The 26,513-nt window shown below is 39.4% G+C and overlaps 2 non-coding genes across 2 annotated transcripts; one reads left to right on the plus strand and one right to left on the minus strand.

Moving 5' to 3' along the window:
- The first annotated feature begins 2,856 nt into the window (after positions 1 to 2,856).
- On the plus strand, positions 2,857 to 2,963 carry LOC126008247 (U6 spliceosomal RNA). The gene has a single exon (XR_007495587.1). It is a non-coding gene; the product is annotated as a U6 spliceosomal RNA (small nuclear RNA).
- Positions 2,964 to 17,601: 14,638 nt separating this feature from the next.
- LOC126008476 (U6 spliceosomal RNA) lies at positions 17,602 to 17,708 on the minus strand. The gene has a single exon (XR_007495805.1). It is a non-coding gene; the product is annotated as a U6 spliceosomal RNA (small nuclear RNA).
- Between the last annotated feature and the right edge of the window lie 8,805 nt (positions 17,709 to 26,513).

Below are 26,513 nucleotides of genomic sequence, written 5' to 3' on the forward strand. Positions count from 1 at the left end.
CTTTACCTTGTCCTCTTTCTTTGCACCCTTGTTCTCGTAATTAAAAATAAAAAAAAAAAAAAAAAAAAAAAAAAAAAAAAAGAAAAAAAAGAATGAAGAAGTGAAAACTACCTATAAGTTCTCTCTGTTTTTTCCTTTGGGAGTTGGGCAGTCTGATTGATTGTGATGAAACTTTTACCATTAAAAATGAGGTTCATTGAAAACTATTAAAGGAAAACCATGTGGTCTCCATAGGGAGAACTTGCTGAGGTTTTTAATATTTAATTTATTCTCTTTAATTTCATTTACCTAACTTTATTAGAATTTATCTGACCTACTCAGATCTTTACTAAGCCCTGATATTAAAAAAAAATTATGCTTTCTAGTAGGAAAAACTCACGGACATATAGACCTCATCGCTCAGGGCCTTTGAATGTGGGTGAAGCAAGTCCCCTGCTTTGCTGAATCCTTGAGAACAGCACACTAAGAACCGTCCTACAACTGCCACTATGCCAATGGCCTAGCTCCACTGCTTTTACACTAATCTCTGCAAACTTCTAGCCTCTAACAAACTTCAAGTATTCTGGTTTTGTGTCTGACATCTCCAGGCATGGTTTGAAGCCAGGCCAGGCCACCCCCCACCCACACGTCTTAAAGCATCCTGTTTTAACATCCAAAGCACACAAACCCTGCTTTCCCTAATCACCTTACCCTATTTTCCATAAACACAGAAGCACCACTCTTTTTTAATCCCCTCTCACAGTTTACCTGATTGGCTGACAGAATCCATAACTCTACTTTCCCCTATATAAATATCCTTTTATCACCTAAAATAAAGTGAGTTACTCTCCCGAAGCAGCTGCTGGATGCTTCTTTGTGAGTAGTCTACTCACCAGGGATCTGACCTCACCAGTGACTTTTACATCTTGGGGTCTGATTTTACCAGTGTCATTTACAACCCACAGTGCCTAAAATAAAGAAATTTAATTTTAAACAAAGTATACTTCTCTGATCAGATGTAAAAACAAATTGCCAAAGGTTAGTGACTTCATTGATAAAAAGTATTACATTAAAAAAGAAAACTATATGTAAAAACTGTGCTTGTTAACTACAAATTAGAAAAGACGGGGCCGGGCGGTGGCGCTAGAGGTAAGGTGCCTGCCTTGCCAGCGCTAGCCTAGGACGGACCACGGTTCGATCCCCGGTGTCCCATATGGTCCCCCAAGCCAGGAGCGACTTCTGAGCACATAGCCAGGAATAACCCCTGAGCGTCACCGGGTGTGGCCCAAAAACCAAAAAAAAAAAAAAAAAAAAAAAAAAGACATAATATATGAAATCCATAGCATAAAGCTGAAGGCAAGAACAAATAGCTGTCAGAGGATAGAGCTATAATACAGTAAGTAAGGTTTTTGTTTTGCATGTAGCAGACCTAGGTTCAATTCCTACCACCCCATATGTTCTCTTGAGCAGTACCAGGAGTAAGTCCTGAGTGTAAACCCAGGAGTAAACCCTCAACACTGATAAGTGTGATTGAAAAATAAAACAAAGCATAGACTTTTGTTTGCAATTGATATAATAGTTCAATTTCAATGATGGGTAAAGACAACAGATTAAAGATCATTAAGCAATCGGAGGACTTAAATAGCATGAATTACCAATTGGACTTAACACAGGGCTCCACCCAACAAAAGTAGAATATACATTCTTCCCAAATATTCAAGAAATTTTCTCCAGGGCTAGCTAGAGATCTAGGTCATTGGCAGAACATTAGTCTTGTATGTGTGGTCCAATAGCCCAAACCACAAAAATTATTAAATAATGCTACAAAATATTCAGGATAGATCATATATTAGCCCACAAAGAGTATCTTAATACATTTAAGATTAACTTATATTGAGTATCTTTTCTAGTCACAATGGAATATAAGTAGAAATTAATAGAAGGAAAGCTGAAACTCTATAAATATGTAGCAATAGAACAATACATATATATTTGGAGGCTTTTTGGGGTTTCATACCTGTTGGTACTCAGGTATAACAAACTCAAGAGAACTTGTAATACCAGTGATTGAACCCAGGCCACCCATAAACATGTTCTCCATTTCACTGAGCACAGATCCAACTATATATGTAGTTATAATATATATTATTCATACATATATGTGAGTCTGTGAACAATGGGATTATTTTTATATATAAATAATATATCCAATTACATAGTTTGCTTTTTGTTCAATGGTATTATTTTATATAGAATTTTCATATATATGTTCCAATCCCCAACTCAACAATATATTTTTTGCACAATCAATAGGTTAAAGAATAATCACAATAAATATTATAAAATGTCTTCAACCAAATGAAAGCAAAAACACAATGTTGCAAAACTTAGGTTTGGAGCTGGAGAGATAGTATAGCAACTAAAGCACTTGCCTTGCATGCACCCAAACTGGGTTTGATCCCTGGCATCCCATATGACACGCCCTAGCACCACCAGGAGTAATTCCTAAGTATAGAGTCAGGAGTGACCCCATAGCATCACTGGGTGTGGCCACTCGCCACAAACTAAAAACTATGTGACATAATTAAGACAATGCTATGTAGGAAACTGATAAAAAGTAAATGCCTATATTAAAAGATAAAAATAATCCCAAATCATGGGGCCAGAGAGATAGCACTGCGATAGGGCGTTTGCCTTGCACGCAGCCAACCCAGGACAGAAGGTGGTTCGAATCCCAGCATTCCATAAGGTCTCTAGAAACTGCCAAAAACTATTTCTGAGCACAGAGCCAAAAGTAACCCCTGAGTGCCGCCGGGTGTGATCCAAAAACAAAAACAAAAAAGTGAAAATTAAAATAAAAATTAAAAAAAAACTCAAGTGCTCGCTTCGGCAGCACATATACTAAAATTGGAACGATACAGAGAAGATTAGCATGGCCCCTGCGCAAGGATGACACGCAAATTCGTGAAGCGTTTCATATTTTTATTTCAAGCCCATGGCGTGTTTTTTGTTTGTTTGTTTTTGTTTGTCTTTTTGTTTGTTTGTTTGTCTTTTTTTGTTTGTTTTTTCGGGCCACACCCGTTAGATGCTCAGGGGTTACTCCTGGCTACGCGCTCAGAAATTGCCCCTGGCTTGGGGGACCATATGGGACGCCAGGGGATCGAACCATGGTCCTTTCCTTGGCTAGCGCTTGTAAGGCATACACCTTACCTCTAGCGCCACCTCGCCGGCCCGTCTTTTTTTTTTTTTTTTTTTTTTTTGTGGTGCTTATCGATATAGCTCGAGCCCTCACTGGATATTTGACACTTCTTTTGGTACTGGTGGAGTGTTTCACCTTCTTTTTCTCCATCTCTCAAATCGATGATGAGAGCCTCTAGAAGGATTCCGCCCAGTTTCCGTGTATTAGACCCTTACCCCAGTTTATTACTTTTCTCTTTTTCAAACAAAACCACGCAACTTGAACTAGCTAGTCCTGCCTCCAGTTAGAGGGGGGAACTAAGGGAGGCATCAAGACCAAACAGGTGCAAGACTACTAAGTTGTGGGTTAGATACAGAGGGGACCACATATTCTAGCCGCCCTGGGGTGAGGGAAGAGGAAATGGGAGGTAGGACAGAAACGGAGGTGTAGGGAGGACAATTTGGTGATGGGAATCCCCCCTGATTTTATGTAAATATGTACCTAAAATATTATTGTCAACACTATGTAAACCACTATGATCAAAATAAAAATTAAAAAAAAAAACTCAAATTGGGGCCGGAGAGGTGGCGCTAGAGGTAAGATGTTTGCCTTGCAAGCGCTAGCCAAGGAAGGACCGCGGTTTGATCCCCCAGTGTCCCATATGGTTCCCTCAAGCGAGGGGCAATTTCTGAGTGCTTAGCCAGGAGTAACCCCTGAGCATCAAAGCATTAATCTCAAATCAACAGCCTAACTTTACACACCAATAAACTAGAAACAGAACAACACCCTAAATCCAAAGTTAGCAGAAAATAAAGTAATAAATTATTTTAGAAGTTATAAGATCAAAAAAGAACTGACTTTTAAATGCTCATGAAAATTTACACTAAGTTCGAGTAAGAACAAAAATGAGGGCCCGGAGAGAGAGCACAGCAGTGTTTGCCTTGCAAGCAGCCTATCCAGGACCTAAGGTGGTTGGTTTGAATCCCGGTGTCCCATATGGTCCCCCATGCCTGCCAGGAGCTATTTCTGAGCAGACAGCCAGGAGTAACCCCTGAGCAACGCCCGGTGTGGCCCAAAAACAAAAACAAAACAAAACAAAACAAAAAAAGAACAAAAATGAATTTAATAAAAATTAGAAAAAAGAAGCTATTATAACTGATATTACAAAATTTTAAATCGTAATAGATTATTAAGAATATATTCATCAACAACCTGGAAAGTCTAAAGTAAGTAGACAAATTACTAGAAACATACAACCTATCAAAATTAAGTCATGAACAAATAAAACTATGAAGAAATTTTATAACTAATAAAAGAATATTAGATTATTATGGCCAAAGCCATAGTTCAGTGGGTAGGGCATTCGCCATGCACACAGCTGCTCCTCATTCAATTCTCAGTGTCCAAATGGTCCCCTGAGTTTGCCAGGAGTGATTTCTTTCTTTTTTTTTTTTTTTTTTTTTTTTTTTTTGGTTTTTGGTTTTTGGTTTTTGGGCCACACTCAGCGGTGCTCAGGGGTTACTCCTGGCTGTCTGCTCAGAAATAGCTCCTGGCAAGCATGGGGGACCATATGGGACACCGGGATTCGAACCAACCACCTTTGGTCCTGGATCAGCTGCTTGCAAGGCAAACGCCGCTGTGCTATCTCTCTGGGCCCAGGAGTGATTTCTGATCCCAGAGCCAGGAGTAACCCTGAGTGCCACCAGGTGTGGCTCCACCCACCAAAATAATAATATTAGATTGCTAACTCAAAATCTTCCAACTAAAAAATATGAAGAACCAAATATCTTCATTAAAGAACCTATCAAACATTAAAATTAAGAATTATTCAATCCTTCTAAACTACTTCCCAAAAATTGAAGGTGACAATACTTCTAAATTTGTTCGATGAGGTTAGCATTTTCCTGTTAATAAAATCAAATGTTCTATAAAGGAAAGTACAGGTCAATATTCTTGATTTATTTTATTTTATTTTATTTTATTTTATTTATTTATTTTTTTTTTTTTTTTGGTTTTTGGGCCACACCCGTTTGATGCTCAGGGGTTACTCCTGGCTATGTGCTCAGAAATCGCCCCTGGCTTGGGGGGACCATATGGGACGCCGGGGGATCGAACCGCGGTCCTTCCTTGGCTAGCGCTTGTAAGGCAGACACCTTACCTCCAGCGCCACCTACCCGGCCCTCTTGATTTATTTTAATGTAAAAAAATTTCAACAAACAGTTACAAACTAAAACCTTACTAAAATAACTATACATTATTACCAATGGTTTTTTTATTGCTATAGTGGTTCAACGTACAAAAATCAATCAACAAACTATACCACATTAACGAAATGAGTAAACCAAAAATATGAAAGTCCCAATTGATGCACAAAAATATTGAACATATTGTTCAATATGTTGGGACCATAATGATAGTACAAAAGGTAGAGAGATTGCCTCTCACAAAGACAACTCAGGTTTGATTTCTGAATCCCACCAGTAGTGATGCCTGAGCACAGAGTTAGAAGTAAGACCTAAGGCCAAAATTAAAAAAAAAAAAAATTGAACATCTTTACAAGATAAAAATGCCAGGAAACTAGAATTAAAAATTTTTTTTTGGTTTTTGGGCCACATCCAGTGAGACTCAGGGGTTACTCCTGGCTATGCATTCAAAAATAGCTTCTGGCTTGGGGGACCATATGGGACACCATCCTAGGTCAGCCACATGCAAGACAAACACCCTTCTGCTTACACCACTGCTACAGCCCCTAGAATTAAATTAATAGAATAAAAATAATTAACATAGTCAAGGCCATAAATGGTGAAAAATTTAAAACCTAATATTAGAAACAATACAAAAATAATCTTTATCATCATAATAGTACTGAAAATCTTAGTGAGAGTAATAGAAAATAAAGTAAATAAAACTAGGGATGGAATAAGTGAAATATACAGGTGCATGGTGAGGAACATGGCAGATACCCAGAGAAGGGCTTATGATCCCTTTGGATCAAGCCCATGTGGGTCAGTCATCAAGATGAGTTTGAAACCTGTGGTTGAGGTCTGGCCAGGTCAGCTCAGTGAACCCCTGCTCCTGAGTCTAAAGGAATCTTCTGGTGGGGCTGAGGGGTAGTAGGAAGGGCTGTGGGGTTGTCTGAACCCTGGGAGTGTCTTTCTGGGACATGGAAGGAAAGGCCTCAACACCTTGCAAATGAGTTCTGTGTACTAAAATCCTACCTTTTGACTTAAGGATAAGGACTGGAAGGCAGCTCTGTCCCAAATATCAATTTAAATATTATGGTTTCCCAGCTAAAATCTGTACTATTCTATTTCTCTCTCTCCCTTTTGGGTTTTGTAGAGTAAGCCATTTCTGAGAACCTTCTTCCTACCTTACGGAACATCATAATGACTGATGGAAGTGACTGAGTACCATGAGAGGTGACCACCAAGCATATAGCCATGAGTTCTCCCAAGCACTGCCAGTTGTGACACAAACATACATTAATATGCAAGTATCTCTTTGGGCCATGGTTCAAATTCTTTTAAGTGTTTACTCAGAAGTGGGGTGTAATTCTATTTTTAATTATTTAATAAAATAATTAAAGTAGCCGATTAAAGAGGTGCAACTCTATCATCCTGGTTGTGTCAGCTTAACATTTCTACAACAAAGATTCCAGTTTTTCTATGTCCTCACCACTACTTGTTATCTTGTGTTTATACTTTTCTAATGATCATCTTAACAGACATGAAATATTAATATTATCTTTTGATTTTTATTTGTGTTTCCCCAACAATTAGTGATGTCCAGTATACATCTTATTTATTTGTATATCTTCTTTGGAAAAAATATTTTTCAAGTCCTGTGGTGTATATATTTTTTTAACTACAAATATCTTTATTTCAGAAAGATACATGATTAGTGCACATTTAGTGTCTTGGAATGAATAACTATACAATAATTTCCTTAGTGAAGGTGATGAAAATGGGAAGAGTAGTTCAGAAAGCAGAAATCAGACAGGAGAGAGAAAAAAGTGGCCTCTGCAGGACATAGTCATAGGCCTGTTGGGAAGAAAACAACAAAGTTCAAGTGCTGAAGATAAAACCCAGAACTCCTATGTGCAAATCATGCAGTCCAGCCCAGTGAGCTATCACTCTATTCTAGCATATTCATTTATTGCCAAATTATTCATAATAGTCAAGAGGTGGAAACATTTTAAGAATCTATCCACATGCAAATGAATAAAAATATAGTCTATGTAGCAATGGAATATTATTCTGCCTAAAAATGGAAGGAAATTCTGGAATCCTTATATGGCTTAGTAGCAAAACCTCCTGTCCTGTAAGCCTGAGAACAGCAAGACCAAGGGCTAAATCCTGGGCACTACACTGCACCCAGTGGTCTAAGCACTCCAACTAAATGACTTCTGAACACCACAACAAAAGGAAAAGGAAGATACTCTGCCAAATCAATAACACTTGCATACATTCTTCTGGGTAAAGCTGCTAAAGAAGGTATAGCATAGAACTCTGCTTATATAAGTAAATGACAGTAGTCAAACTCCTACAGCCAAAAAGAAGAATGCTGGTTGCTGGGGACTGGAGGAAGGGTCAAGAAGGTAGTGGTTGTTTGATGGCTAGAGTTAAGTCTTGCCAGGTGAACACATTTGAAAGATCTTTTGTATATGATATATGTACTATTAATATACTGGTATGTGGTTGGGATTGGTCATTTTTCTATTGCGTTTTTTTACTACAATGAAAAATAATAGTTTGCTAAATGATGAACACTGTCCTTTGAGCTATATCAGAAGACATGTGGTGTCACTTCTCTCTGTTCTTGGTGATTCATTGATTATCTTATTTGGTGACTAAGTGAATTAATACTTGTAAAGAACAACATAGCAACAGCCAGACATTCTATAAGCATCAGCAATAAGAAAGATGATTCTTTGAAAGGATATTCCTGAGGAAAATTCCTGACTTCTTTTCCTTTATGACTGTGATACAGGTTCTACAGGAGGCCTTGCCCACAGTCTTGTGATCAGAATTTCTGTCCATAGGTTTCAAACTTCTCAAATCTACATAAAGACTGAATCATTCTGGTAACAAGATTACAGGTTGTTCCCAGAATCACAATCTCTGTTATCTTTGGAGTTAGTCTGACCATGTCCCTTTGGGAATCATTGAACTGGCACAGTCCCTCAGTTACCTGGGTGCTGACTGTGTGTTTATCTGTCTGCATTTGCAATCAAAGGCTTCATTGGGGCAGGAATAGAAAATGCTCCATTCCCTCATCAGCAAACATATATCAAGAAACAGCTAGCCACTAGTATCCAACAAGGGCTTCCAGTCTAGTGAGGATGGCAGATGTCTAACTTGGTTCTTCCCTAGAGTGTAAGCCCTGAGGCAGCACTTGTGCCAGTGACTGAGGCCTTGATTGTGGGCTGGGGGCAAGGGGAGGGGAAACACAAAAGAGCTTTTATTAAGATGCATCAGACAGTCCTGAGCTGGCACAGAGCACATCCTTGTGGCACCTCTTATTCTATTCTTTGTTCTGCAGCACTGGAAACTGAATCTAGAAGCTCAAAGATGCAAGGCAAGTTTGCTTCTGTTAAACTTCTTCCCCACTTCACTGAACAGAATTAACCAAGAAATAGACAAAAGATACTTACGTAGAAGTACACTCAGGAGCTCAGAAAAAAACTCCAAGGGCAGAAGTGTATACTTTGCCTGAGTGAAACCCAATCCCTCCTCAATCAAATACCTCCTCCCCAATACCACTAAACTCAAGCAGTACTGCATAGCCTCAGAACACTGACTATTCCAGTTGAACGCTACAAAAAGTTACCTCTGGACTTTCAGAGAGTTGCTTGGAGTTGCAATGGGAGTATTGAACTCTCTGCCCCTGTTAGAATTAGGCCTCGGGTTCCAAAGCCAGGACACTGGAGAAACAAGGGTCTGGAAGCAAATATTGATGCAGAAAGTAATACACACACACACAGACACACAGACACAGACACACACACAGACACACACACACACAGACACACACACTAAAGAGGAAGAAACAGAACAGGTTCAGGAATTCCAACACTTGTAAGCCTTCAGCTCCTAAGAAGCAGGAAGTGCAGTGGGAAGTCCGGAAATTCAAGAGAGCATTTTTTCTTGCAACCCAAAGTATTTATTTATTAGAAAGGAACAGACCACACCCAAAGGTGGGAGAATGAAGACTGAGTAGAGCAGGATCCAGGAATCCAACATACCCCATACAAAGACCTCCTAACAAGGTGGAAAAATGAATCTATATCGGTGCCACGAACAAGGACAAGGATGAAGAACACAGAACATGAAGTTAGAAAGTCAATCAGTATAGCACATGAAGTATTTCTGTACATGTTTCTTCATTTCCTAAGGTGAGACACTAACATCTCACCTCTATGCTCACAGGATAGCCAATAGTTTATAGGTAGTACTATTATAGACACAGCTCTAGGGAGCATTGTACTGATATTGTTAACCACTATTTCTATGATTTCAGTCTAGGCCTGACCCTTCACCTGAGTTATAATTTAAAATAGTAAGACTCTGGCTCCTGAGGGAGGCATGTGGAAACTTTTTCCTGACATAGCAGCGGTCCCAGTGCCTGCTTTAGCAGTGAGAGCCGTGACTCACTCCTTCCCAGAGATCAGAACAAGAAACATTCTCTTTTCTGCCTGATTAGAGTCTTTCTAAACTCTAACCCCTGTGGTTGAAGACAAAGTGCTCTCCTCAGACACAAACCCTGAGCTCAGCTTAGTGGCTTTAGCTTTTTTTGGCGCTCCATTTTCAAAAATATCTCCACCACATGCTTTTTCTGCTTCAGTCCACATTTCCTTGGGCTTTAACATTTTGCTTGATCAAATTTCGCTAGAAATAAGTAGGTATGTAATAAAATTTGGAGATCTTAGAGTTATTTAATCATTCTAGTAATAAGATTTGATCAGGAAATAACTTGTCAGGCCATATTTTAAAATCAGGTCATAAATTTGAAAAGACACTTCAAATTATGCCAAGTGTCTCTTCATCTAGATAGTGTCCCAGTCTTTTAGAAATATTACCGGGGTGGGGGGGCTGGAGAGATAGCATGGAGGTAAGGCGTTTACCTTTCATGCAGAAGGTCATCGGTTCGAATCCCGGCGTCCCATATGGTCCCCGTGCCTGCCAGAAGCAATTTCTGAGCACGGAGCCAGGAAAAACCCCTGAGCACTGCTGGGTGTGACCCAGAAAACACACACACACACACACACACACAGAAATATTACCAGGAATGGGGGCCGTAGCGATAGCACAGGGGTAGGGCCTTTGCCTTACATGCAGCTGTCCAGGACGAACCTGGATTTGATCCCTGGCGTCCCATATGATCCTCTGAGCCTGCCAGGAGTGATTTGTAAGCACAGAGCCCAAAGGAACCCCTGAGCGCTGTAGGGTGTGGCCCAAAAAACAAAATTAAAATAAAATAAAATAAACTTAAAAAAAAAGAAATATTTTCAGGAATTTTGATAAGTTAAATTTTCTTTTTTTTAGTTTAATCCAGTATATTAAAAAGGTCAAAATTATATATTTTAATTAATATCTTTATTTAAGCACCTTGATTACAAACATGATTGTGGTTGGGTTTCAGTCATGTAAAGAACATCCCCTTCACCAGAGCAACATTCCCATCACTAATGTCCCAAATCTCCCTCCTCCGTACCTCACCCCCACCTGTACTCTAGACAGGCTTTCTACATCGCTCATTCATTCACATTGTTATGATAGTTCTTAATGTAATTATTTTTCTAACTGCACTCATCACTTTGTGGTGAGCTTCATGTAGTGAGCTGGAACTTCCAGCCCTTCTCTCTTTTGTCTCTGAAAATTATTGCAAGAATGTTTTTTTTATTTTTTTTAAGACCCATAAATGAGTGAGACTATTCTGTGTCTTTCTCTCTCCCTCTGAATTATTTCATTCAGCATAATAGATTTCATGTACATCCATTAAAATTTTCTATCTTTCAAAAGATACGATTGAAAAAATGAAAAACAAAGGGGCCAGAACAATAGGATAGTAGGTAGGGTACTTACCTTGTGTATGGCTCACCTGGGTCCAATCCCCTGTATCCCATATGATTCCTAGATGTGATTCCAGGAGTGATTCCTACAAACAGTCGCTGTAGGTCCCAAGAAATGAAAAAGCAAGGCACAGATAAAAAAAATATTTCATAATATATTATAAAGGACCTACATAAAGAATATTTAAGTACTTTCAAAAATCATATGGGGCCGGAGAGATAGCATGGAGGTAAGGCATTTGCCTTCCGTGCAGAAGGTCATTGGTTCGAATCCCGGCATTCCATATGGTCCTCGGAGCCTGCCAGGAGCGATTTCTGAGTGTGGATCCAGGAGTAACCCCTGAAAATTGCGGGATGTGACTCAAAACAAACAACAACAACAACAACAACAATAATAATAATAAAAACAAACCCCTTTTTTGGGGGGGTGTTTTTTGGGCCACACCTAGCGTCGCTCAGGAGTTACTCCTGGCTTTTCGCTCTGAAGTCCCTGCTGGTAGGCTCGGGAACCATATGGGATGCTGGATTCAAACTGGGGTCTGTCCTGCGTTGGCCGCCTGCAAGATAAATTCCTTATCGCTGTGCTATCGCTTCAGCTCCACAATTTCACTTTTTGAATGGACAAAAAGAAACCACAGAGACACTACAAGTTAGGCACTTGCATTGCATATGCCTAGTTTAATCCTCAGCAACACATACAGTGCCCTGAGCACTGCAAGGAATAACAATTGAGCACCACAGAGTGTGGCCCAATATCTCCTCACATACTCCACAAAAAATACATAAAAATTACAAACACAGATAAAGATATTGATTTATTGCAGTTAATAAATAAGAAAATGAGAGTTAAAGACACATTATAATAGTTCAAATGCATGTATTAAAAAAATATTCAAAACTGACCATACCAATCCTTGGTGAGGATTTGAAAGAACTGGAAACCTCATGCACTGTTGGTGGGACTATAAAATAGAGTAACTTTAGAGAGCAGTTATGTGGGTGTTTTGCTATTTAGATATGCCACACCATATGGTAAAGCCATTTCAATTTGAAGTATTTATGCAAGGGAAATGAAAGTATCTGTCCATACCAAAATTTGTGTACTTGTATTCATTGTAGCTTTACTATTAACCATTCACAGCCAGAAAACACCCAAATGTTCATCAGAAGATATAGGCAAAGAACAGTATATTGCACAAATAGAATACTGCCTAACAATGAAAAGAATTATCCAATGAGACATCTCCAAAACATGGATCAGCTAAATGAAAGCCGCCAGACATGAAAAGACTATATGATGTACAACTGCACTAACATAAAACTCTCAGAAATCCAAACTAATCCTCAGTGACAGCAAGCAGATGTAGTTGCCTGGGGGAAGAACAGGCTTTGGAAAGGAGTTACCAAGAGACAAGAGGAAGCTTTGGGGGATGATGATACTGATTATGGCAATGAATTTTCACAATATGTTCATGTATCAAAACATATCAAAGGGAAGATTTAATCATTTATGTTTCCTTGTATGTCAACTGTCGTAATAAAATTGTTTTATAAGAAGAAGAATTATCAGAGGACTTAAACTATTTCAATTGGAGAATAGGCTTCATTGTGTTTTCCTTAATACTCAGCCTTTTTGCCTAATGGATAATTTACTATGCATCAAAAGTAGAAATCAACCCACAATATTTTTTCTTTTCTTCTAGTACTGCTATTGCTGCAATAGTTAGTAGCCAGAATTCTGAAGCTCTATTTCCACTCACAGAACATAATTCAACAGCTGCCAGGGGGTGGAGGTCATCCAAGTCACTCCACAACTGCTCTGACAGCTGAATAAGGGAAGCTGGGGGTAGGAGAATGGCACACACCTGCCTTAGGATACCTGGCCCGAAACTAGTTCCCTTGTGGGGTGAGATCATCATGATTAATGCCATATAATTAGGAGGCAGAAAGGTGGTAGTGGGGGGTGGGGTTGAGGGTAGCATGAAATTAAAATAGCATTGGTTTATCACACTGATGTGCTTCAAATACATAGCATCATAAACTTTTGCTGTTAATAGATCAATAAAATGATACATTATTTTCACTGAATATCTTACTTCTATCCTTCATCATATAATTGACCTCCTTTACTCAAGATCCCCCTCTCATCCCTTTTTAAATCTCTCTCCTTCCTCTCCTTTCTCTCTCCATCCTCTCTCTCCCATCTCTTTCACTCCCTCCTCTCTCTTTCCCTTCCTTCTCTTCTTCTCTTCCTTCCCTCTCTTCCTTCCTCTCTTTATCTCTTCTCTCTCTCCCTCCTCTCTGTCTCTATCTGTTCTGTCTCTCTTTGTCTCTGTCTCAGTCTCTCTGTCTCAGTCTCTCTGTCTCTGTCTCTCTCTGTCTCTCTGTCTGTCTGTCTGTCTCTCTTCTCTCTCTCTCTTTCTCTCCCACCTCCTCTCTCCTTTTTACTCCTCATTGACCTCTTAAACTTTATGACCTTTGGAGCCTATTCTATTTATCTGTCTGCGTAAGTCTGCAGCTTACTTAGGGACAAGGGCTGGATAGGAAGTCCTCCCTTTCTTCCTTAAAGCCAGTAAAAGAGGAACTTTGACCTCTGTTTCAAAGCACAGTAAACAAAGGCCTTCTTGGCTGCCAGTAAACTCAGAGTGCTCATTAAGCAAGAAGTGTTCTGGCCAGTGGTTGGAATGACATCATACCTCCTACTGGAATCCAACTACAGATAAAAATCAGGTCATTCCATTTACAAAAAGAACGAGCCCTTCTGCTACTAGCTTTGGGGGTGGCTGGCTTCACAAAGATCAACAAAGAAAAGAACCTATTTGAACTCAAACTTTTTTAGAAGACCTCTTAAACTACCTGTCCTGAATTCTTAATGCTCTGTGAAGGTTTTCCACCCCAGATCACTACAGTGTCAGAAAGCAGGAGTGCTCCGCAACACTTATCTTCTCTGGATTTTCAAATTGAGCGTTTAACTTAGAGTTGCAGTGGGCAAAGGGGTCTTAAAGAGACAACCCTCCAGAGCCAGTTAATGGAAGAAATGAATTGTCTTCAGATTTCATACCACTGCACATAATTTGTCATGGGGAAGACAGATGATCTTAAAGAAACTCATATAGAGTCTTTTAATATAAACCAAAATAAACAAAAAAGTTCTATCTTTAGAGGATGGAGATTTATATTTCATAGAAATTTGCAATATGGAAGGTATAAAGGGGGGGACCACTCTGGGTAAGTTAAACAACCAATAGACAGAATTAATTGTCCAAAGTAAATAACTTATAAAGAGTATTTTCCAAAAAAATTCTTTGCCACCAAAGATATCTATAAATAATTTCTGAACCCAGTGTTCAGACCTAAAATTTACTATAATTTTACCAAAAATAAAACATAAAATAGGAAGGGTCTGATGCAACAGTACAGTGAGTAGAGAGCTTATGTTGTACATGGCTGACCTGGATTCAATTCCCAGCATTCTGTAGGGTCCCCCAAGCACTGCCAGGTATGATCCCAGAGGGTGAGTCAAGAGTAATCCTTCAGCACTGCCAGGTGTGGCCAAAAACTACCCCACAAAAAATCAAAAATCAGGTAAAACAAAACTCTTACAAGATCAAATCTTATTTTTAATAGTTGATTATATTGTCTATGATATTCTAAAATGTGCAGCATTTCTTATTTCTGAGATTACATTCAAAACATTTTAGTTGTGGACAAGTAAAATGAAACACATATATGTATTTATTAATTAATTGTATGTGTATTTATTGCCACAGTAGTACTCAGAGTCTCCTATTGGCTTGGTGTTCAGTGGCCACTTTTGGCAGTGCTTAACAAAGTTTGTAGTGCCTGAGATCAATCCCTGCCTCCTAAATGCAAAGCCTATTGAGCTATCTCTCTGGCCCTAAAAATGACATTTTAAACATACCACAAGCACACATATCTCATAATTTACTAATTTACCAATAAGACTTATTTTCACTACCCCCTATTTTACTTAAAGACCACCTTAACATTCACCAGTTGAACTAGAAGTCATCACAAAGAATGGCAATCAGTGTTGGCATAGATCGGGAGGGGGCTAGGAGGTGTAAATTAAGCTGGTAAGGTCAAATCCCAAGATGTAGAAGTCACTGGTGAGGTCAAATCATCTCACAAAGAAGCCTCTTTGAGAGAGTAACTCCATTTATTTTAGGTGAAAAGGGAGAGTAGGGTGTGGACTCCATGTCAGCCAATCAGATAGGATGTGAGAAGGGATTAAAACAATGTGTGTGCTTCTAATTTAGGGAAGAAAGGGTCAGGGAAATAGGGAAAACAGGGTGTGTGTTCTGGGTGTTAAAACAGGGTGTGTGCTTAAGGTTGATTATCTACAGGAGGAAGAGACCCTCATTCACTACTGGTGAATCTGCAAGGGAATATTAATATTCCTCAAAGAATTAGGAATTGAGCTTCCATAGGACCCAGCAATTCCATTCCTGGAAATATGTCCCCAAGAACCTCAAAACACAGTACAGAAAGTATCTGCATTCCTATGTTCATTACATCACTATTGATAATAGTCAAAATCTGGAAACAAAGCAAATGTCCAAGAACAGATGACTGGATAAAGAAAACTATAGTACATATGCACAATGGAATAATACTTTAAGAAAATATGAAATTATTAAATTAGCTACTACATGGATGGACCTGGAGAGTATCATGCTGAAAGAAATAATTCAGACAGGGGCCAGAGTGATAGCACAGCAGCAGGGCATTTGCCTTGTATGCTGCCGGCTGGGACAGAGTCAGGTTTAATCCCCAGCATCCTATCGGGTCCCCCTAGCCTTCCAGGAGCGATTTCTGAGCTCAGAGCCAGGATAACCCCTGAACCCCACTGGGTGTGGCTCAAAAACAAAATATAAAAAGACATGATTCAAAGAGAAAGGGACAGACACAGACTTATCTCACTCATATATGGGATATAAAGAAAGGGTTAACACCCAAAGGCAATAGAAACAAAGAACAGAAGAATTGGTCCTTAGTAAGAAGCTTGCCAGTTGGGAAAGAAAGAGGGTAAGTCAGGAAAGGAACCAGAAACAGTTATAGAAGAAAGGGATCACTTTGGACTAGGATCAGGTACTGATAAATGGTAAAGTGATATGTCTGAAAACATATCAATAAAAGTATTGTAAACCACAGTCCTAAAAGGGAAATAAAAGGAAAGAAGAAGAAAGAAATACCTGCTCTAGAGGCAGGCTGAGGGACAGGAGGGAAGCCAGGGATATTGGGGAAGTGGGCACCAATGAAAGACTAATTGGAATACAGTACACCTGAAACTAAACCATAAATAACTTTATGACTTTGTAATTCATAGTGATTTAATAAAAACTAAAAATAATAGGAAATAAAGTGATAATAAATAAGAAAGCCTCCAGTTGGTCAGTATGATGGTTATAAACTTAAAACTTAAGAGGTATTGGTGGGCCGGAGAGATAGCATGGAGGTGGGGCATTTGCCTTGCATGCAGAAGGATGGTAGTTCAAATCCCAGCATCCCACATGGTCCCCTGAGCCTGCCAAGAGTGATTTCTGAGCATAGAGTCAGGAGCCAGGTGTGACCCAAAAACAAACAAACAAACAAAAAAGGTATTGGTATTGAGTGACTTTTTGTTTGTAGTTGGGTTTCAGTCATAAAAAGTATACATCCCTTCACCAGTGCAACCTTCCCACCACCATTTTTTATCATGTTGGAGCATTTTCTAGTAAGTCCATTTGGTGATAACATTATCTGACTTACTACTGCCAATTGATTTAAGACACAGACTTTTATATGTCCATAAAGTCAGAGTTTTTCTCTATACAAAGTGGATATTTGTGCCAGGGAGATAGTTCAAAGGACTTGAAACACATGCTTTGCTGTTATGAAGCCCAGGTTTGGTCCCCAACTCCACATTGTCCCTGAGCACCATGCCAGGAGTAAACCCCAATGTCACTGTGTGGCCAACAGTTCTCAGAGTCAATGGGTCTCTAGCTGCACATTAAGTAAGGTGTTGCCCGTGAGGATGGCTAGTCCCCAGACCCAAAATACAAAACAGTTATGATGGTATTATTCTGCTAAATATTTATATAATATCTCAGAGGGTAGGGTGTTATTGTCCTGGAATACATGAGTTAATTTTACTGCAAATTTTGCAACAAGGAGACTCGTGCATGCAAGGCATGTGCTGCTGAGAGTGCCTCCGAGCCACTACACAGCCCTAATTTAATGATCTGACGTGTCCATTTCTCCACTGACTTTATATACTTTATCAGTTTTGTTATTTTGCCAACTACCTCACAAAACCTTATTGTATCTATCTGTTGCAAGAGAATGGTATTAAAATTTTTCTCTTTTTTTTTTAAATATGGAACGCTTCACGAATTTACATGTCATCCTTGTGCAGGGACCATGCTAATCTTTTCTGTATCATTCCAATTTTAGTATATGTGCTGCTGAAGTGAGCACGTATTAAAAATTGAAATATATGCTAAGAGATTCACCTGGTGCTAGAAAGAATTTGAAATAGAAGTGATCTCATTTTATTGGCAAATGGACATGATATAATTGGGATTCCCCAGAAATAAACTTAGATGAGGATACAGAAACTTATTTGTTAGGTGCAGGGATACTAAAAAGGGATTATGGAAGCAACACAGAGAACAGAAACAGATCTCAGAACAGGTTACCTTAAAGCATGCCCTTAATGTATTATTTTTGTGTATGATTTTGAATTGAAGGTAATCAGGACCAGGTAGTCTCAGGAGTTGACATTTTTCTCCCATTTTACTTCCTGAAAGAAAGTTGAATTTTCCCACTTGTGGGTAAAATCTAAATTTACAAAGGAAATTAGAACTATTGCCATAGAAAACTTCTTTCACCTGAGAGTTACTTGCACAGCAAGACAACCATTTTTTTCTTTTTCTTTTCTTTTTTTTTGTTTTTGTTTTTGGGCCACACCCGGTGATGCTCAGGGGTTACTCCTGGCTATATGCTCAGAAATCGCTCTTGGCTTGGGGGACCATATGGGACACCAGGGGATCGTCTTAGGTCAGCAACAGGCAAGGCCAACACCCTTCCACTGTGCCACTGCTCTGGCCCCAAGACAACCTTTTTTTCAACCAGACCTTTCTTTCTCATATGTTATTGATTTTTCCCCTCTTTTTCTTATTTGTTCATTAATATCTTTATTTATGCATCATAGTTACAAACATGCTTGTAGTTGGATTTCAGTCATAAGAAGTACATATCCCTTTACCAGTGCAACCTTCCCACCACCAATACCCCCCATCTCCTTCCTCCCCCATCCACCTATCTGTATTCGAGACAGGCATCCTATTTCTTTCACTCACTACCATTGTCATGATAGTTTTTGGTGTAGTTATTTCTCTAACTGTGCTCACCAATCTTTGTGGTAAGCTTCATATCATGGACTGGTTCTTTCAACCCTCATCTCTAATGTCTCTGAGTATTATTACCATACTATCTTTTATTTTTCTTAAATCCTACAGATGAGTGAGACTATTCTGTGTTTATCACTTTCCACTTGACTTATTTCACTCAGCATAATAGCTACCATGTCCCTCCAAGTATAGAAAAATTTCATGGCTTTATTTTTTCTGACAGCTGCATAGTATTTTGTTGTGTATATGTACCACTATTTCTTTAGCCACTCATCTGTTATTGGGCATCTGGATTATTTCCAGATTCTATAGCACTGCAATGAACATAGGCAAGCAGAGGGTATTTTTTATTGTATTTTTGTGTTCCTAGGATATATACTAGCTGCATTATATGGGAACTCAATTTCCAGTTTTTTTAGGAATCTTCATATTGTTTTCCATAAAGGCTGGACTAGACATCATTCCCACCAGCAGTGAATGAGAGTTCCTTTCTCCCTACATCCTGGCCAGCACTGATTGTTCTTATCCTTTATGATGTGTGCCATTCTCTGTGGCATGAGATTGTATGTCATTGTTGTTTTGATTTTCATCTCCCTGATGATTAGTGAGGTGGAGGATTTTTTTCATGTGCCTTTTGGCCATCTGTATTTCTTCTTTGAGGAAATGTCTGTTCATTTCTTCTTCCCATTTTTTAATGAGGTTAGATTTTTTTTTTGTTAAGTTCTGTCAGTATCTTGTATATCTTAGGTATTAGCCCCTAATCTGATGGGTATTGAGTAGTTTTTCCCATTCCATGGTTGATCTTTGTATACTAATCACTGTATTCTTTGAGGTACAGAACTTGCTCCGTTTAATGTAGTCCCTTTTGTTTATCTCTTCTTGCATTTGCTTGGGCAGGGGTGTTTCCTCCTCGAAGATGCCTTTGGTCTCAATTTTATGAAGTATTTTACCTAAGTGTTCTTCTATATACCTTAAGGTTCAGGGTCTGCTATCAAGATCTTTAATCCATTTGGATTTGGCCTTTGTGCATAGTGTTAAATGGAGGTCCAAGTTTGCTTTTTTGCATGTAGCTGACCAATTTTCCCAATATCCCTTGTTAAAGAGGCTTTCCTTGCTCCATTTTGTGTTTCTCGCCCCTTTATCAAAAATTAATTGATTAGGGGCTGGAGAGATAGCACAGCGGCGTTTGCCTTGCAAGCAGCCGATCCAGGACCAAAGGTGTTTGGTTCGAATCCTGACGTCCCATATGATCCCCCGTGCCTGCCAGGAGCTATTTCTGAGCAGATAGCCAGGAGTAACCCCTGAGCACCGCCGGGTGTGGCCCAAAAACAAAACAAAAAAAAAAGTAATTGATTAGAAGATTAATTAAAACCCTGGGAGTCTCTCAGCAATGATGTCCTTGATTATTGATTCTTTCTGGGTTCCTGGGACTCCAATGATTCTTATGTTGTTTCGGTTAAATTTATCAAATACTTCTATTTTCATCAGTTCACATTCTTTGAGGTTTTTTCTATTGTCTGATAATTTATTTGTTTTAAGGCTCTTTTCCAATCTCTTCTTATGTATGGAGTTGTTATCCATTTCATCTTCCAATTCATTGGTTCTGTCCTCCGCTGCTGTTGCTCTGTTGGAGAGCTTTCCAGTGAGGTTTTCATTTCACTTACCAAGTTTTTCAGTATGTCATATCTGTTTGGAGTTTTGGGGGGGGGTTGTTTGCTTTGTTTTGTTTTTTATTTTTTTGGGTCACACCCAGCAGCACTCAGAGGCCACTCCTGGCTCTATGCTCAGAAGTTGTTCCTGGCAGGCTCGGGGACCACATGGAATGCCGGGATTCGAACCACCATACTTCTGCATGCAAGCCAAACACCCCATCTCCATGCTATCTCTTTGGTCCCTGTTTGGAGTTTTTATTATTTCTATTTTCATATCCTCTTGATTCTTACTTGTGGTTCATTCAGCTTTCTTGGAGTTCTATGGGGATTCATGCTTTCTTGGAGTTTTATGGGGATCTTACATATTGCTTTTCTAAACTTCTTATCTGAGAGGCTAAATAGGTGGTTGGCATTTTTCAGGTCATCAGAGCTGCCATGTTCATTTTCTGTGTATGGTGGAGGCCTATGTGGTTTTCCCATTCTCTTGTTTATAGTGTAGTGTTTTCTATGTGTTGTGCTGGGACTCACTGAGTAGAAGATGTGTGCAGCCAGAAAGTGAAGAGGAGCAGCCATTCTCCTCTGATTCTGTCCTTTGTGTGCATGGTCAACTCACCTATATTTTCATAATGTCAGGAGCTCTTCTGGGTTGGATGGTTCACTGTAGCTGCTTGTTAGTTCAAGATGGCCCCATCTGTTTTCCTCTTCTTAATCTCTTACTCTTAATCTATGTCAACTTAATTCTCCAGTACATTCTGATTACTAAGTGGCGATTTTTCTCATTCTGGAAAAAGTTCTGCTAAAATCTAGTAGTTGAAATATAGGTAGTGACTGAAATAAAATAATCCAAGCAAAGTAGGAAGGCCCCTCAAGAACAATTTATTTTTATTTTATAAAGAAGCCTTCCCAAAACAGAAAAGAAGGAGGAGGAGGAGGAGGAGGAGGAGGAGAAGAAGAAGAAGAAGAAGAAGAAGAAGAAGAAGAAGAAGAAGAAGAAGAAGAAGAAGAAGAAGAAGAAGAAGGAGGAGGAGGAGGAGGAGGAGGAGGAGGAGGAGGAGGAGGAGAAGAAGAAGAAGAAGAAGAAGAAGAAGAAGAAGAAGAAGAAGAAGAAGAAGAAGAAGAAGAAGAAGAAGAAGAAGAAGAAGAAGAAGTAGTCTTCCCACTTACTAGGAAATAATGTTATCATCAAGGTTAAATAAAGCATAAGCTAAAAGTACCAACTTCCTCCTAAAACATTATTTTCTATAGTAAAATATCCTGATTGGTTCCTTTTGTTTGTTTGTTTTTGTTCTTGGGGATTACACCTTGTGATCCTCAGGGCTTACTACTGAGTCTGTGCTCAGAAATCACTTCTCGTAGGCTCGGGGGGACTATATGGGATGCTGGAGATCAAAAACAGTCTATCCTAGGTTGGTCACATGCAAGGCAAATGCCCTCCCACTGTGCTATCTCTAACAGCACCAAAATATCCTGATAGGAATCTTTTCGTCAAAGGAATTTTCTTTAAGATTAGTCAAATTCATAGTTCTTAGAGCACAATACTGCTGATTTGATAAAAATAAGCATCTATTTTCAGACTGCTGAGGATTCTCATGTAGCACGTTTGCCATCAAAAATAAAATTAACAGCATAAGATGCTAAATTATCTTTTTTGCAAAATCGATGAATATTTTCAGTCATATACTTCATTTCAGATTCTTTTTTTTTTTTTTTTTTTTTGTCTTTTTTAACCACACCCGGCTATGCTCAGGGGCTATATTCCTAGCTTTGCTCAGGATGCCTTCCTGGCATGCTCAGGGGGCCATATGGGATGCCAGTGACCGAACTCAGGTAGAGCACGTGCAAGGCAAGCGCTCTACCTGCTGTTATATCAATCCAGCCTCTCATTTTAGATTCTTAAATATTATATAAGACCTTCACAATTAAACAAAACCTCCTCAAGATGTGTTATTCTATATTATTCTTTTTTTTTTTTTTTGGTTTTTTTTGGACCACACCCATTTGATGCTCAGGGGTTACTCCTGGCTAAGCGCTCAGAAATTGCCCGTGGCTTGGGGGAATCATATGGGACGCCAGAGGAACTGTGGTCCTTCCTTGGCTAGTGCTTGCAAGGCAGACACCTTACCTCTAGTGCCACCTCACCGGCCCCTATTTTTTTTAATTATTTTTTAGTGCAGTTTATTTTATTTATTTTTGGGGGGTCACAACCGGCAGCGCTCAGGCTCCTGGCTCTATGCTCAGAAATCGCCCCTGGCAGGCACAGGGGACCATATGGGATGCCAGGATTCGAACCACCATCCTTCTGCATGAAAGGCAAATACCTTACCTCCATGCTATCTCTTCGGCACCTTTAGTGCAGTTTAAAAGATAAGGAAAAAGGGGCCAGAGAGATAGCAGAACAGAGATAGCAGATAGCAGAACATTTGCCTTGCAATTGGCAGACCCAATCCTTAGCCTGTCAGGAGTGATTTCTGAGCACAGAGCCAGGAATAATCCGTGAGCACTGCCAGGTGTAGCTGAAAAAAACAACAATTACAACAACAAAAGTAAGTATGGAGAAAGGGATATTGGTATTTTGGTAGTGGGCATACTGTAGTAATTTTGTATCTCTAAATCATATAAACCTTTACAGATTTGTTTTTAAAAAGATTAAGCTTTTTATTTAAAAAAGCTATGCTCTAAATATTATAGAGCATAATTTATGATTTTAGAAGTGATAAATAAGGGGTCAGAGAGATAGCACAGCTATAAGTCCTTTGGCCTGAATGAAGTTGACCCAGGACGGACTGTGGTTTGATTCCAGGCATCCCATATGGTCCCCAAAGCCTGCCGGGGTGATTTCTGAGTGCATAGCCAGGAATAACTCCTGATCCCAAAAAAAATTTTTTAAAAAGTGATTAATAAATAACTTTTAAAGGCAAGTTAATAATATTACTATAAAAGAAACTTAGAGGGCCAAAATAATTGTAAAGTGTTGAGGTTGCTTGTTTTGCATGTGACCTATCTGGGTTCAATCCTGGGCATCCCATATCATCTGTCCCATGAGCAGTCAAATTAGAATGGTGAGTGCAGAGTCAGGAATCCTGAGAGCTGATAGGTGTAGCCCCAAAACAAAACAAAAGACAGAGATAGAAAAAGTCCAGATAGGAAGGATAAATCAAAAGAATAGTAATAACTTTGGGGACCATGGAAAGACACATTCTGTTTGTTTCTTTTAAGATTTTCAGGGGAGGCATTGAGCAATTTTTTTTCTGAAAAGGAGTAGTGAGCCAAATAAACTGAGGACCTGTGGTATAGATTGAAGACCAGTCATACACATATAACTTAAACATTTTTTTCTTGACAGTTCTCCCCAAAATTACAAGGACATAAACAATCTTCAATTCTATCCTACTTCCCTACTCCCATCACAACCCCCCAACACACACCTACACACACATACATTCACACACAAACACACAAATTCCAGTCATGCAACAGAGAGATAATACAGCTGTTAAGGCACTTGTTTGCAGGCAGCAGACCCCAGTTTAATTCCTGAAACCACATAGATATCCAAATACTACCAGGAATCACTCTTGGACACAAAGGCAGAAATAATGTTGATGGGGTCAGAGAGATAGCACAGGACAGACCTCGGTTGATTCCTGGCATTCCATGTGGTCCCCCGAGCCTGCCAGGGGTGATTTCTGAGCGAAGAGCCAGGAGTAAGCCCTGAGCGCCACCTAAAAACAAAAAAACAAAAAGAACAAAAAAAAGTATGCTGAGCATGGCCAGTCTCACAAACACACCCCTGCCCCTGCAAACACACACACACACACACACACACACACACACACACACACACACACACACACACAAACTCCATCCCCTTGTCTTCCATATTCTTCTCTTCAATTCTCTTTCTCACTTCTTAGAAATTTTAAAGACGATATGAGGCAGAAGCATGAGAAACTCGACTAGCAGCCATCATCTGCTGCCAATACCATGTTCTTCTGCTTGTCTCACACACCATTCTCCAGCCAATTTTTTAACCCTTGCCCCATTTCTAAGCCTCAAAGAGACTCACTGGAAAATAATTTTTGCCAAAGAGACGAGAGAAGGCAATCTATACCATTCACTCTCTTCCCCCATTCTCTTACTCCTCTCTACCTAGCCCGCAATAGTAATTCCTCTCCATTCTGAGTTACAAAGGTAAAGCTTCCTTACACATCAAGGGCTATAGGCAATCATCTATGATGAAAGAAGAAAACACTCTTAACCCATCTTATATTTTTCATAATAAGGTCTTTATTTAAGTACCATGATTACAAACATGTTTGTAGTTTGGGGCTGGAGTGATAGCACAGTGGACGAGCATTTGCATTGCACTCGGCCAGCCCTGGACAGAGCCAGGAGTAACTCTTGAGTGCTGCTAGGTGTGACCCAAAGCCAAGAAAAAAACAAAAAACAAAAAACAAAAACAAAAAAACAACTCACAAACCTTTGTAGTATTTTTAAGAGGTTTTTGTTGTTGTTCGTTTGTTTTATTTTGTTTTGTTTGTTTTGGGGCCACACCCAGTGATGCTCAAGGGTTACTCCTGGCTATGCGCTCAGAAATCGCTCCTGGCTTGGGGGACCATATGGCATACTGGGAGATCGAACCAGAGTCCATCCTAGGCTAGTGCATGCAAGGCTAGTGCATGCCTTATTCCCTGTCTCACCACTCTGGCCCCAAACCTTTGGAGTTTTATTCCATCTTAATGTGGTGTTCTGACTTACAGTCAGAACTTACCAACCTTTCTTCCTACCTACTTCCATTATCTACCAAAGCTAAAGAATATGTCTGAACTAGAGGTGGTAGTTTCAGAGCATCTGGCTTCTATGATTATATTATTCAGCAAGCATCCTAATATGAATCAAGCACTGTACTAATGTGTATGTCCCTAAAGGAACAGAACTTTTATTCTGCCTTTTCACTTTTGTTACTTCATGTTGGACCTCATCATTGATTCACCTAATTACTGGTCTTACCCAGCCTCAATACGTTTTTCTTACTGTTACAATAATTTGTTTTTACAGAAAAAATACCTTTGATGATGTCCCTCTATTCTCTTTTTAAAAAATCAATAAGGCTCGGGGCCGGAGAGATAGCATGGAAGTAAGGAATTTGACTTTCATGCACAAGATTGGTGGTTCAAATCCCGGTATAACATATGGTCCCCTGTGCCTGCCAGGGGCAATTTCTGAGCATATAGCCAGGAGTAACCCCTGAGTGCTGCTGGGTGAGACCCAAAAACCAAAAAAAAAGAAAAAAATCAATAATGCTTTCCCTCCACACACTGAAGTCTATACATGGTAAGGTGGACAAAGCTCTGTAATCTAGTTTTCCAATCTTTTCCAGGCTTATCCTTTATCAATGGTCTTCCTGAAATTCACTGGACATACTTATGGCTTTTCCAGTTATAGGAATCCCTTATTCCATTCCTTCCCATTCCCACTCATCTTTAGAATCTCAGCTTTCCCATGACAGCTCAGAAGTCTCTTTGACCCAGGTTGGGTTATATTCTTACAAGAATTCAACCTTTCATAGCATCTAATCAAATATGGACCTTTCTCTTTCTTTCTTTCTTTCTTTCTTTCTTTCTTTCTTTCTTTCTTTCTTTCTTTCTTTCTTTCTTTCTTTCTTTCTTTCTTTCTTTCTTTCTTTCTCTTTCTTTCTTTCTTCCTTTCTTTCTTTCTTCCTTCCTTCCTTCCTTCCTTCCTTCCTTCCTTCCTTCCTTCCTTCCTTCCTTCCTTCCTTCCTTCCTTCCTTCCTTCCTTCCTTCTTTCTTTCTTTTTTTTTTTGGTTTTTGGGCCACACCCTGTGACGCTCAGGGTTACTCCTGGCTATGCGCTCAGAAGTTGCTCCTGGCTTCTTGGGGGACCATATGGGACGCCGGGGGATCGAACCGCGGTCCGTCCTAGGCTAGCGCAGGCAAGGCAGGCACCTTACCTCCAGCGCCACCGCCCGGCCCCCTTCCTTTCTTTCTTTCTTTCTTTCTTTCTTTCTTTCTTTCTTTCTTTCTTTCTTTCTTTCTTTCTTTCTTTCTTTCTTTCTTTCTTTCTTTCTTTCTTTCTTTCTTTCTTTCTTTCTTTCTTTCTTTCTTTCTTTCTTTCTTTCTTTCTTTCTTCTTTCTTCTTCTTTTCTTTCTTTCTTCTTCTTTTCTTTCTTTCTTCTTCTTTTCTTTCTTTCTTTCTTT

The sequence above is a fragment of the Suncus etruscus genome, chromosome 4, assembly GCF_024139225.1.
Source record: "Suncus etruscus isolate mSunEtr1 chromosome 4, mSunEtr1.pri.cur, whole genome shotgun sequence".
NCBI lineage: Eukaryota > Metazoa > Chordata > Mammalia > Eulipotyphla > Soricidae > Suncus > Suncus etruscus.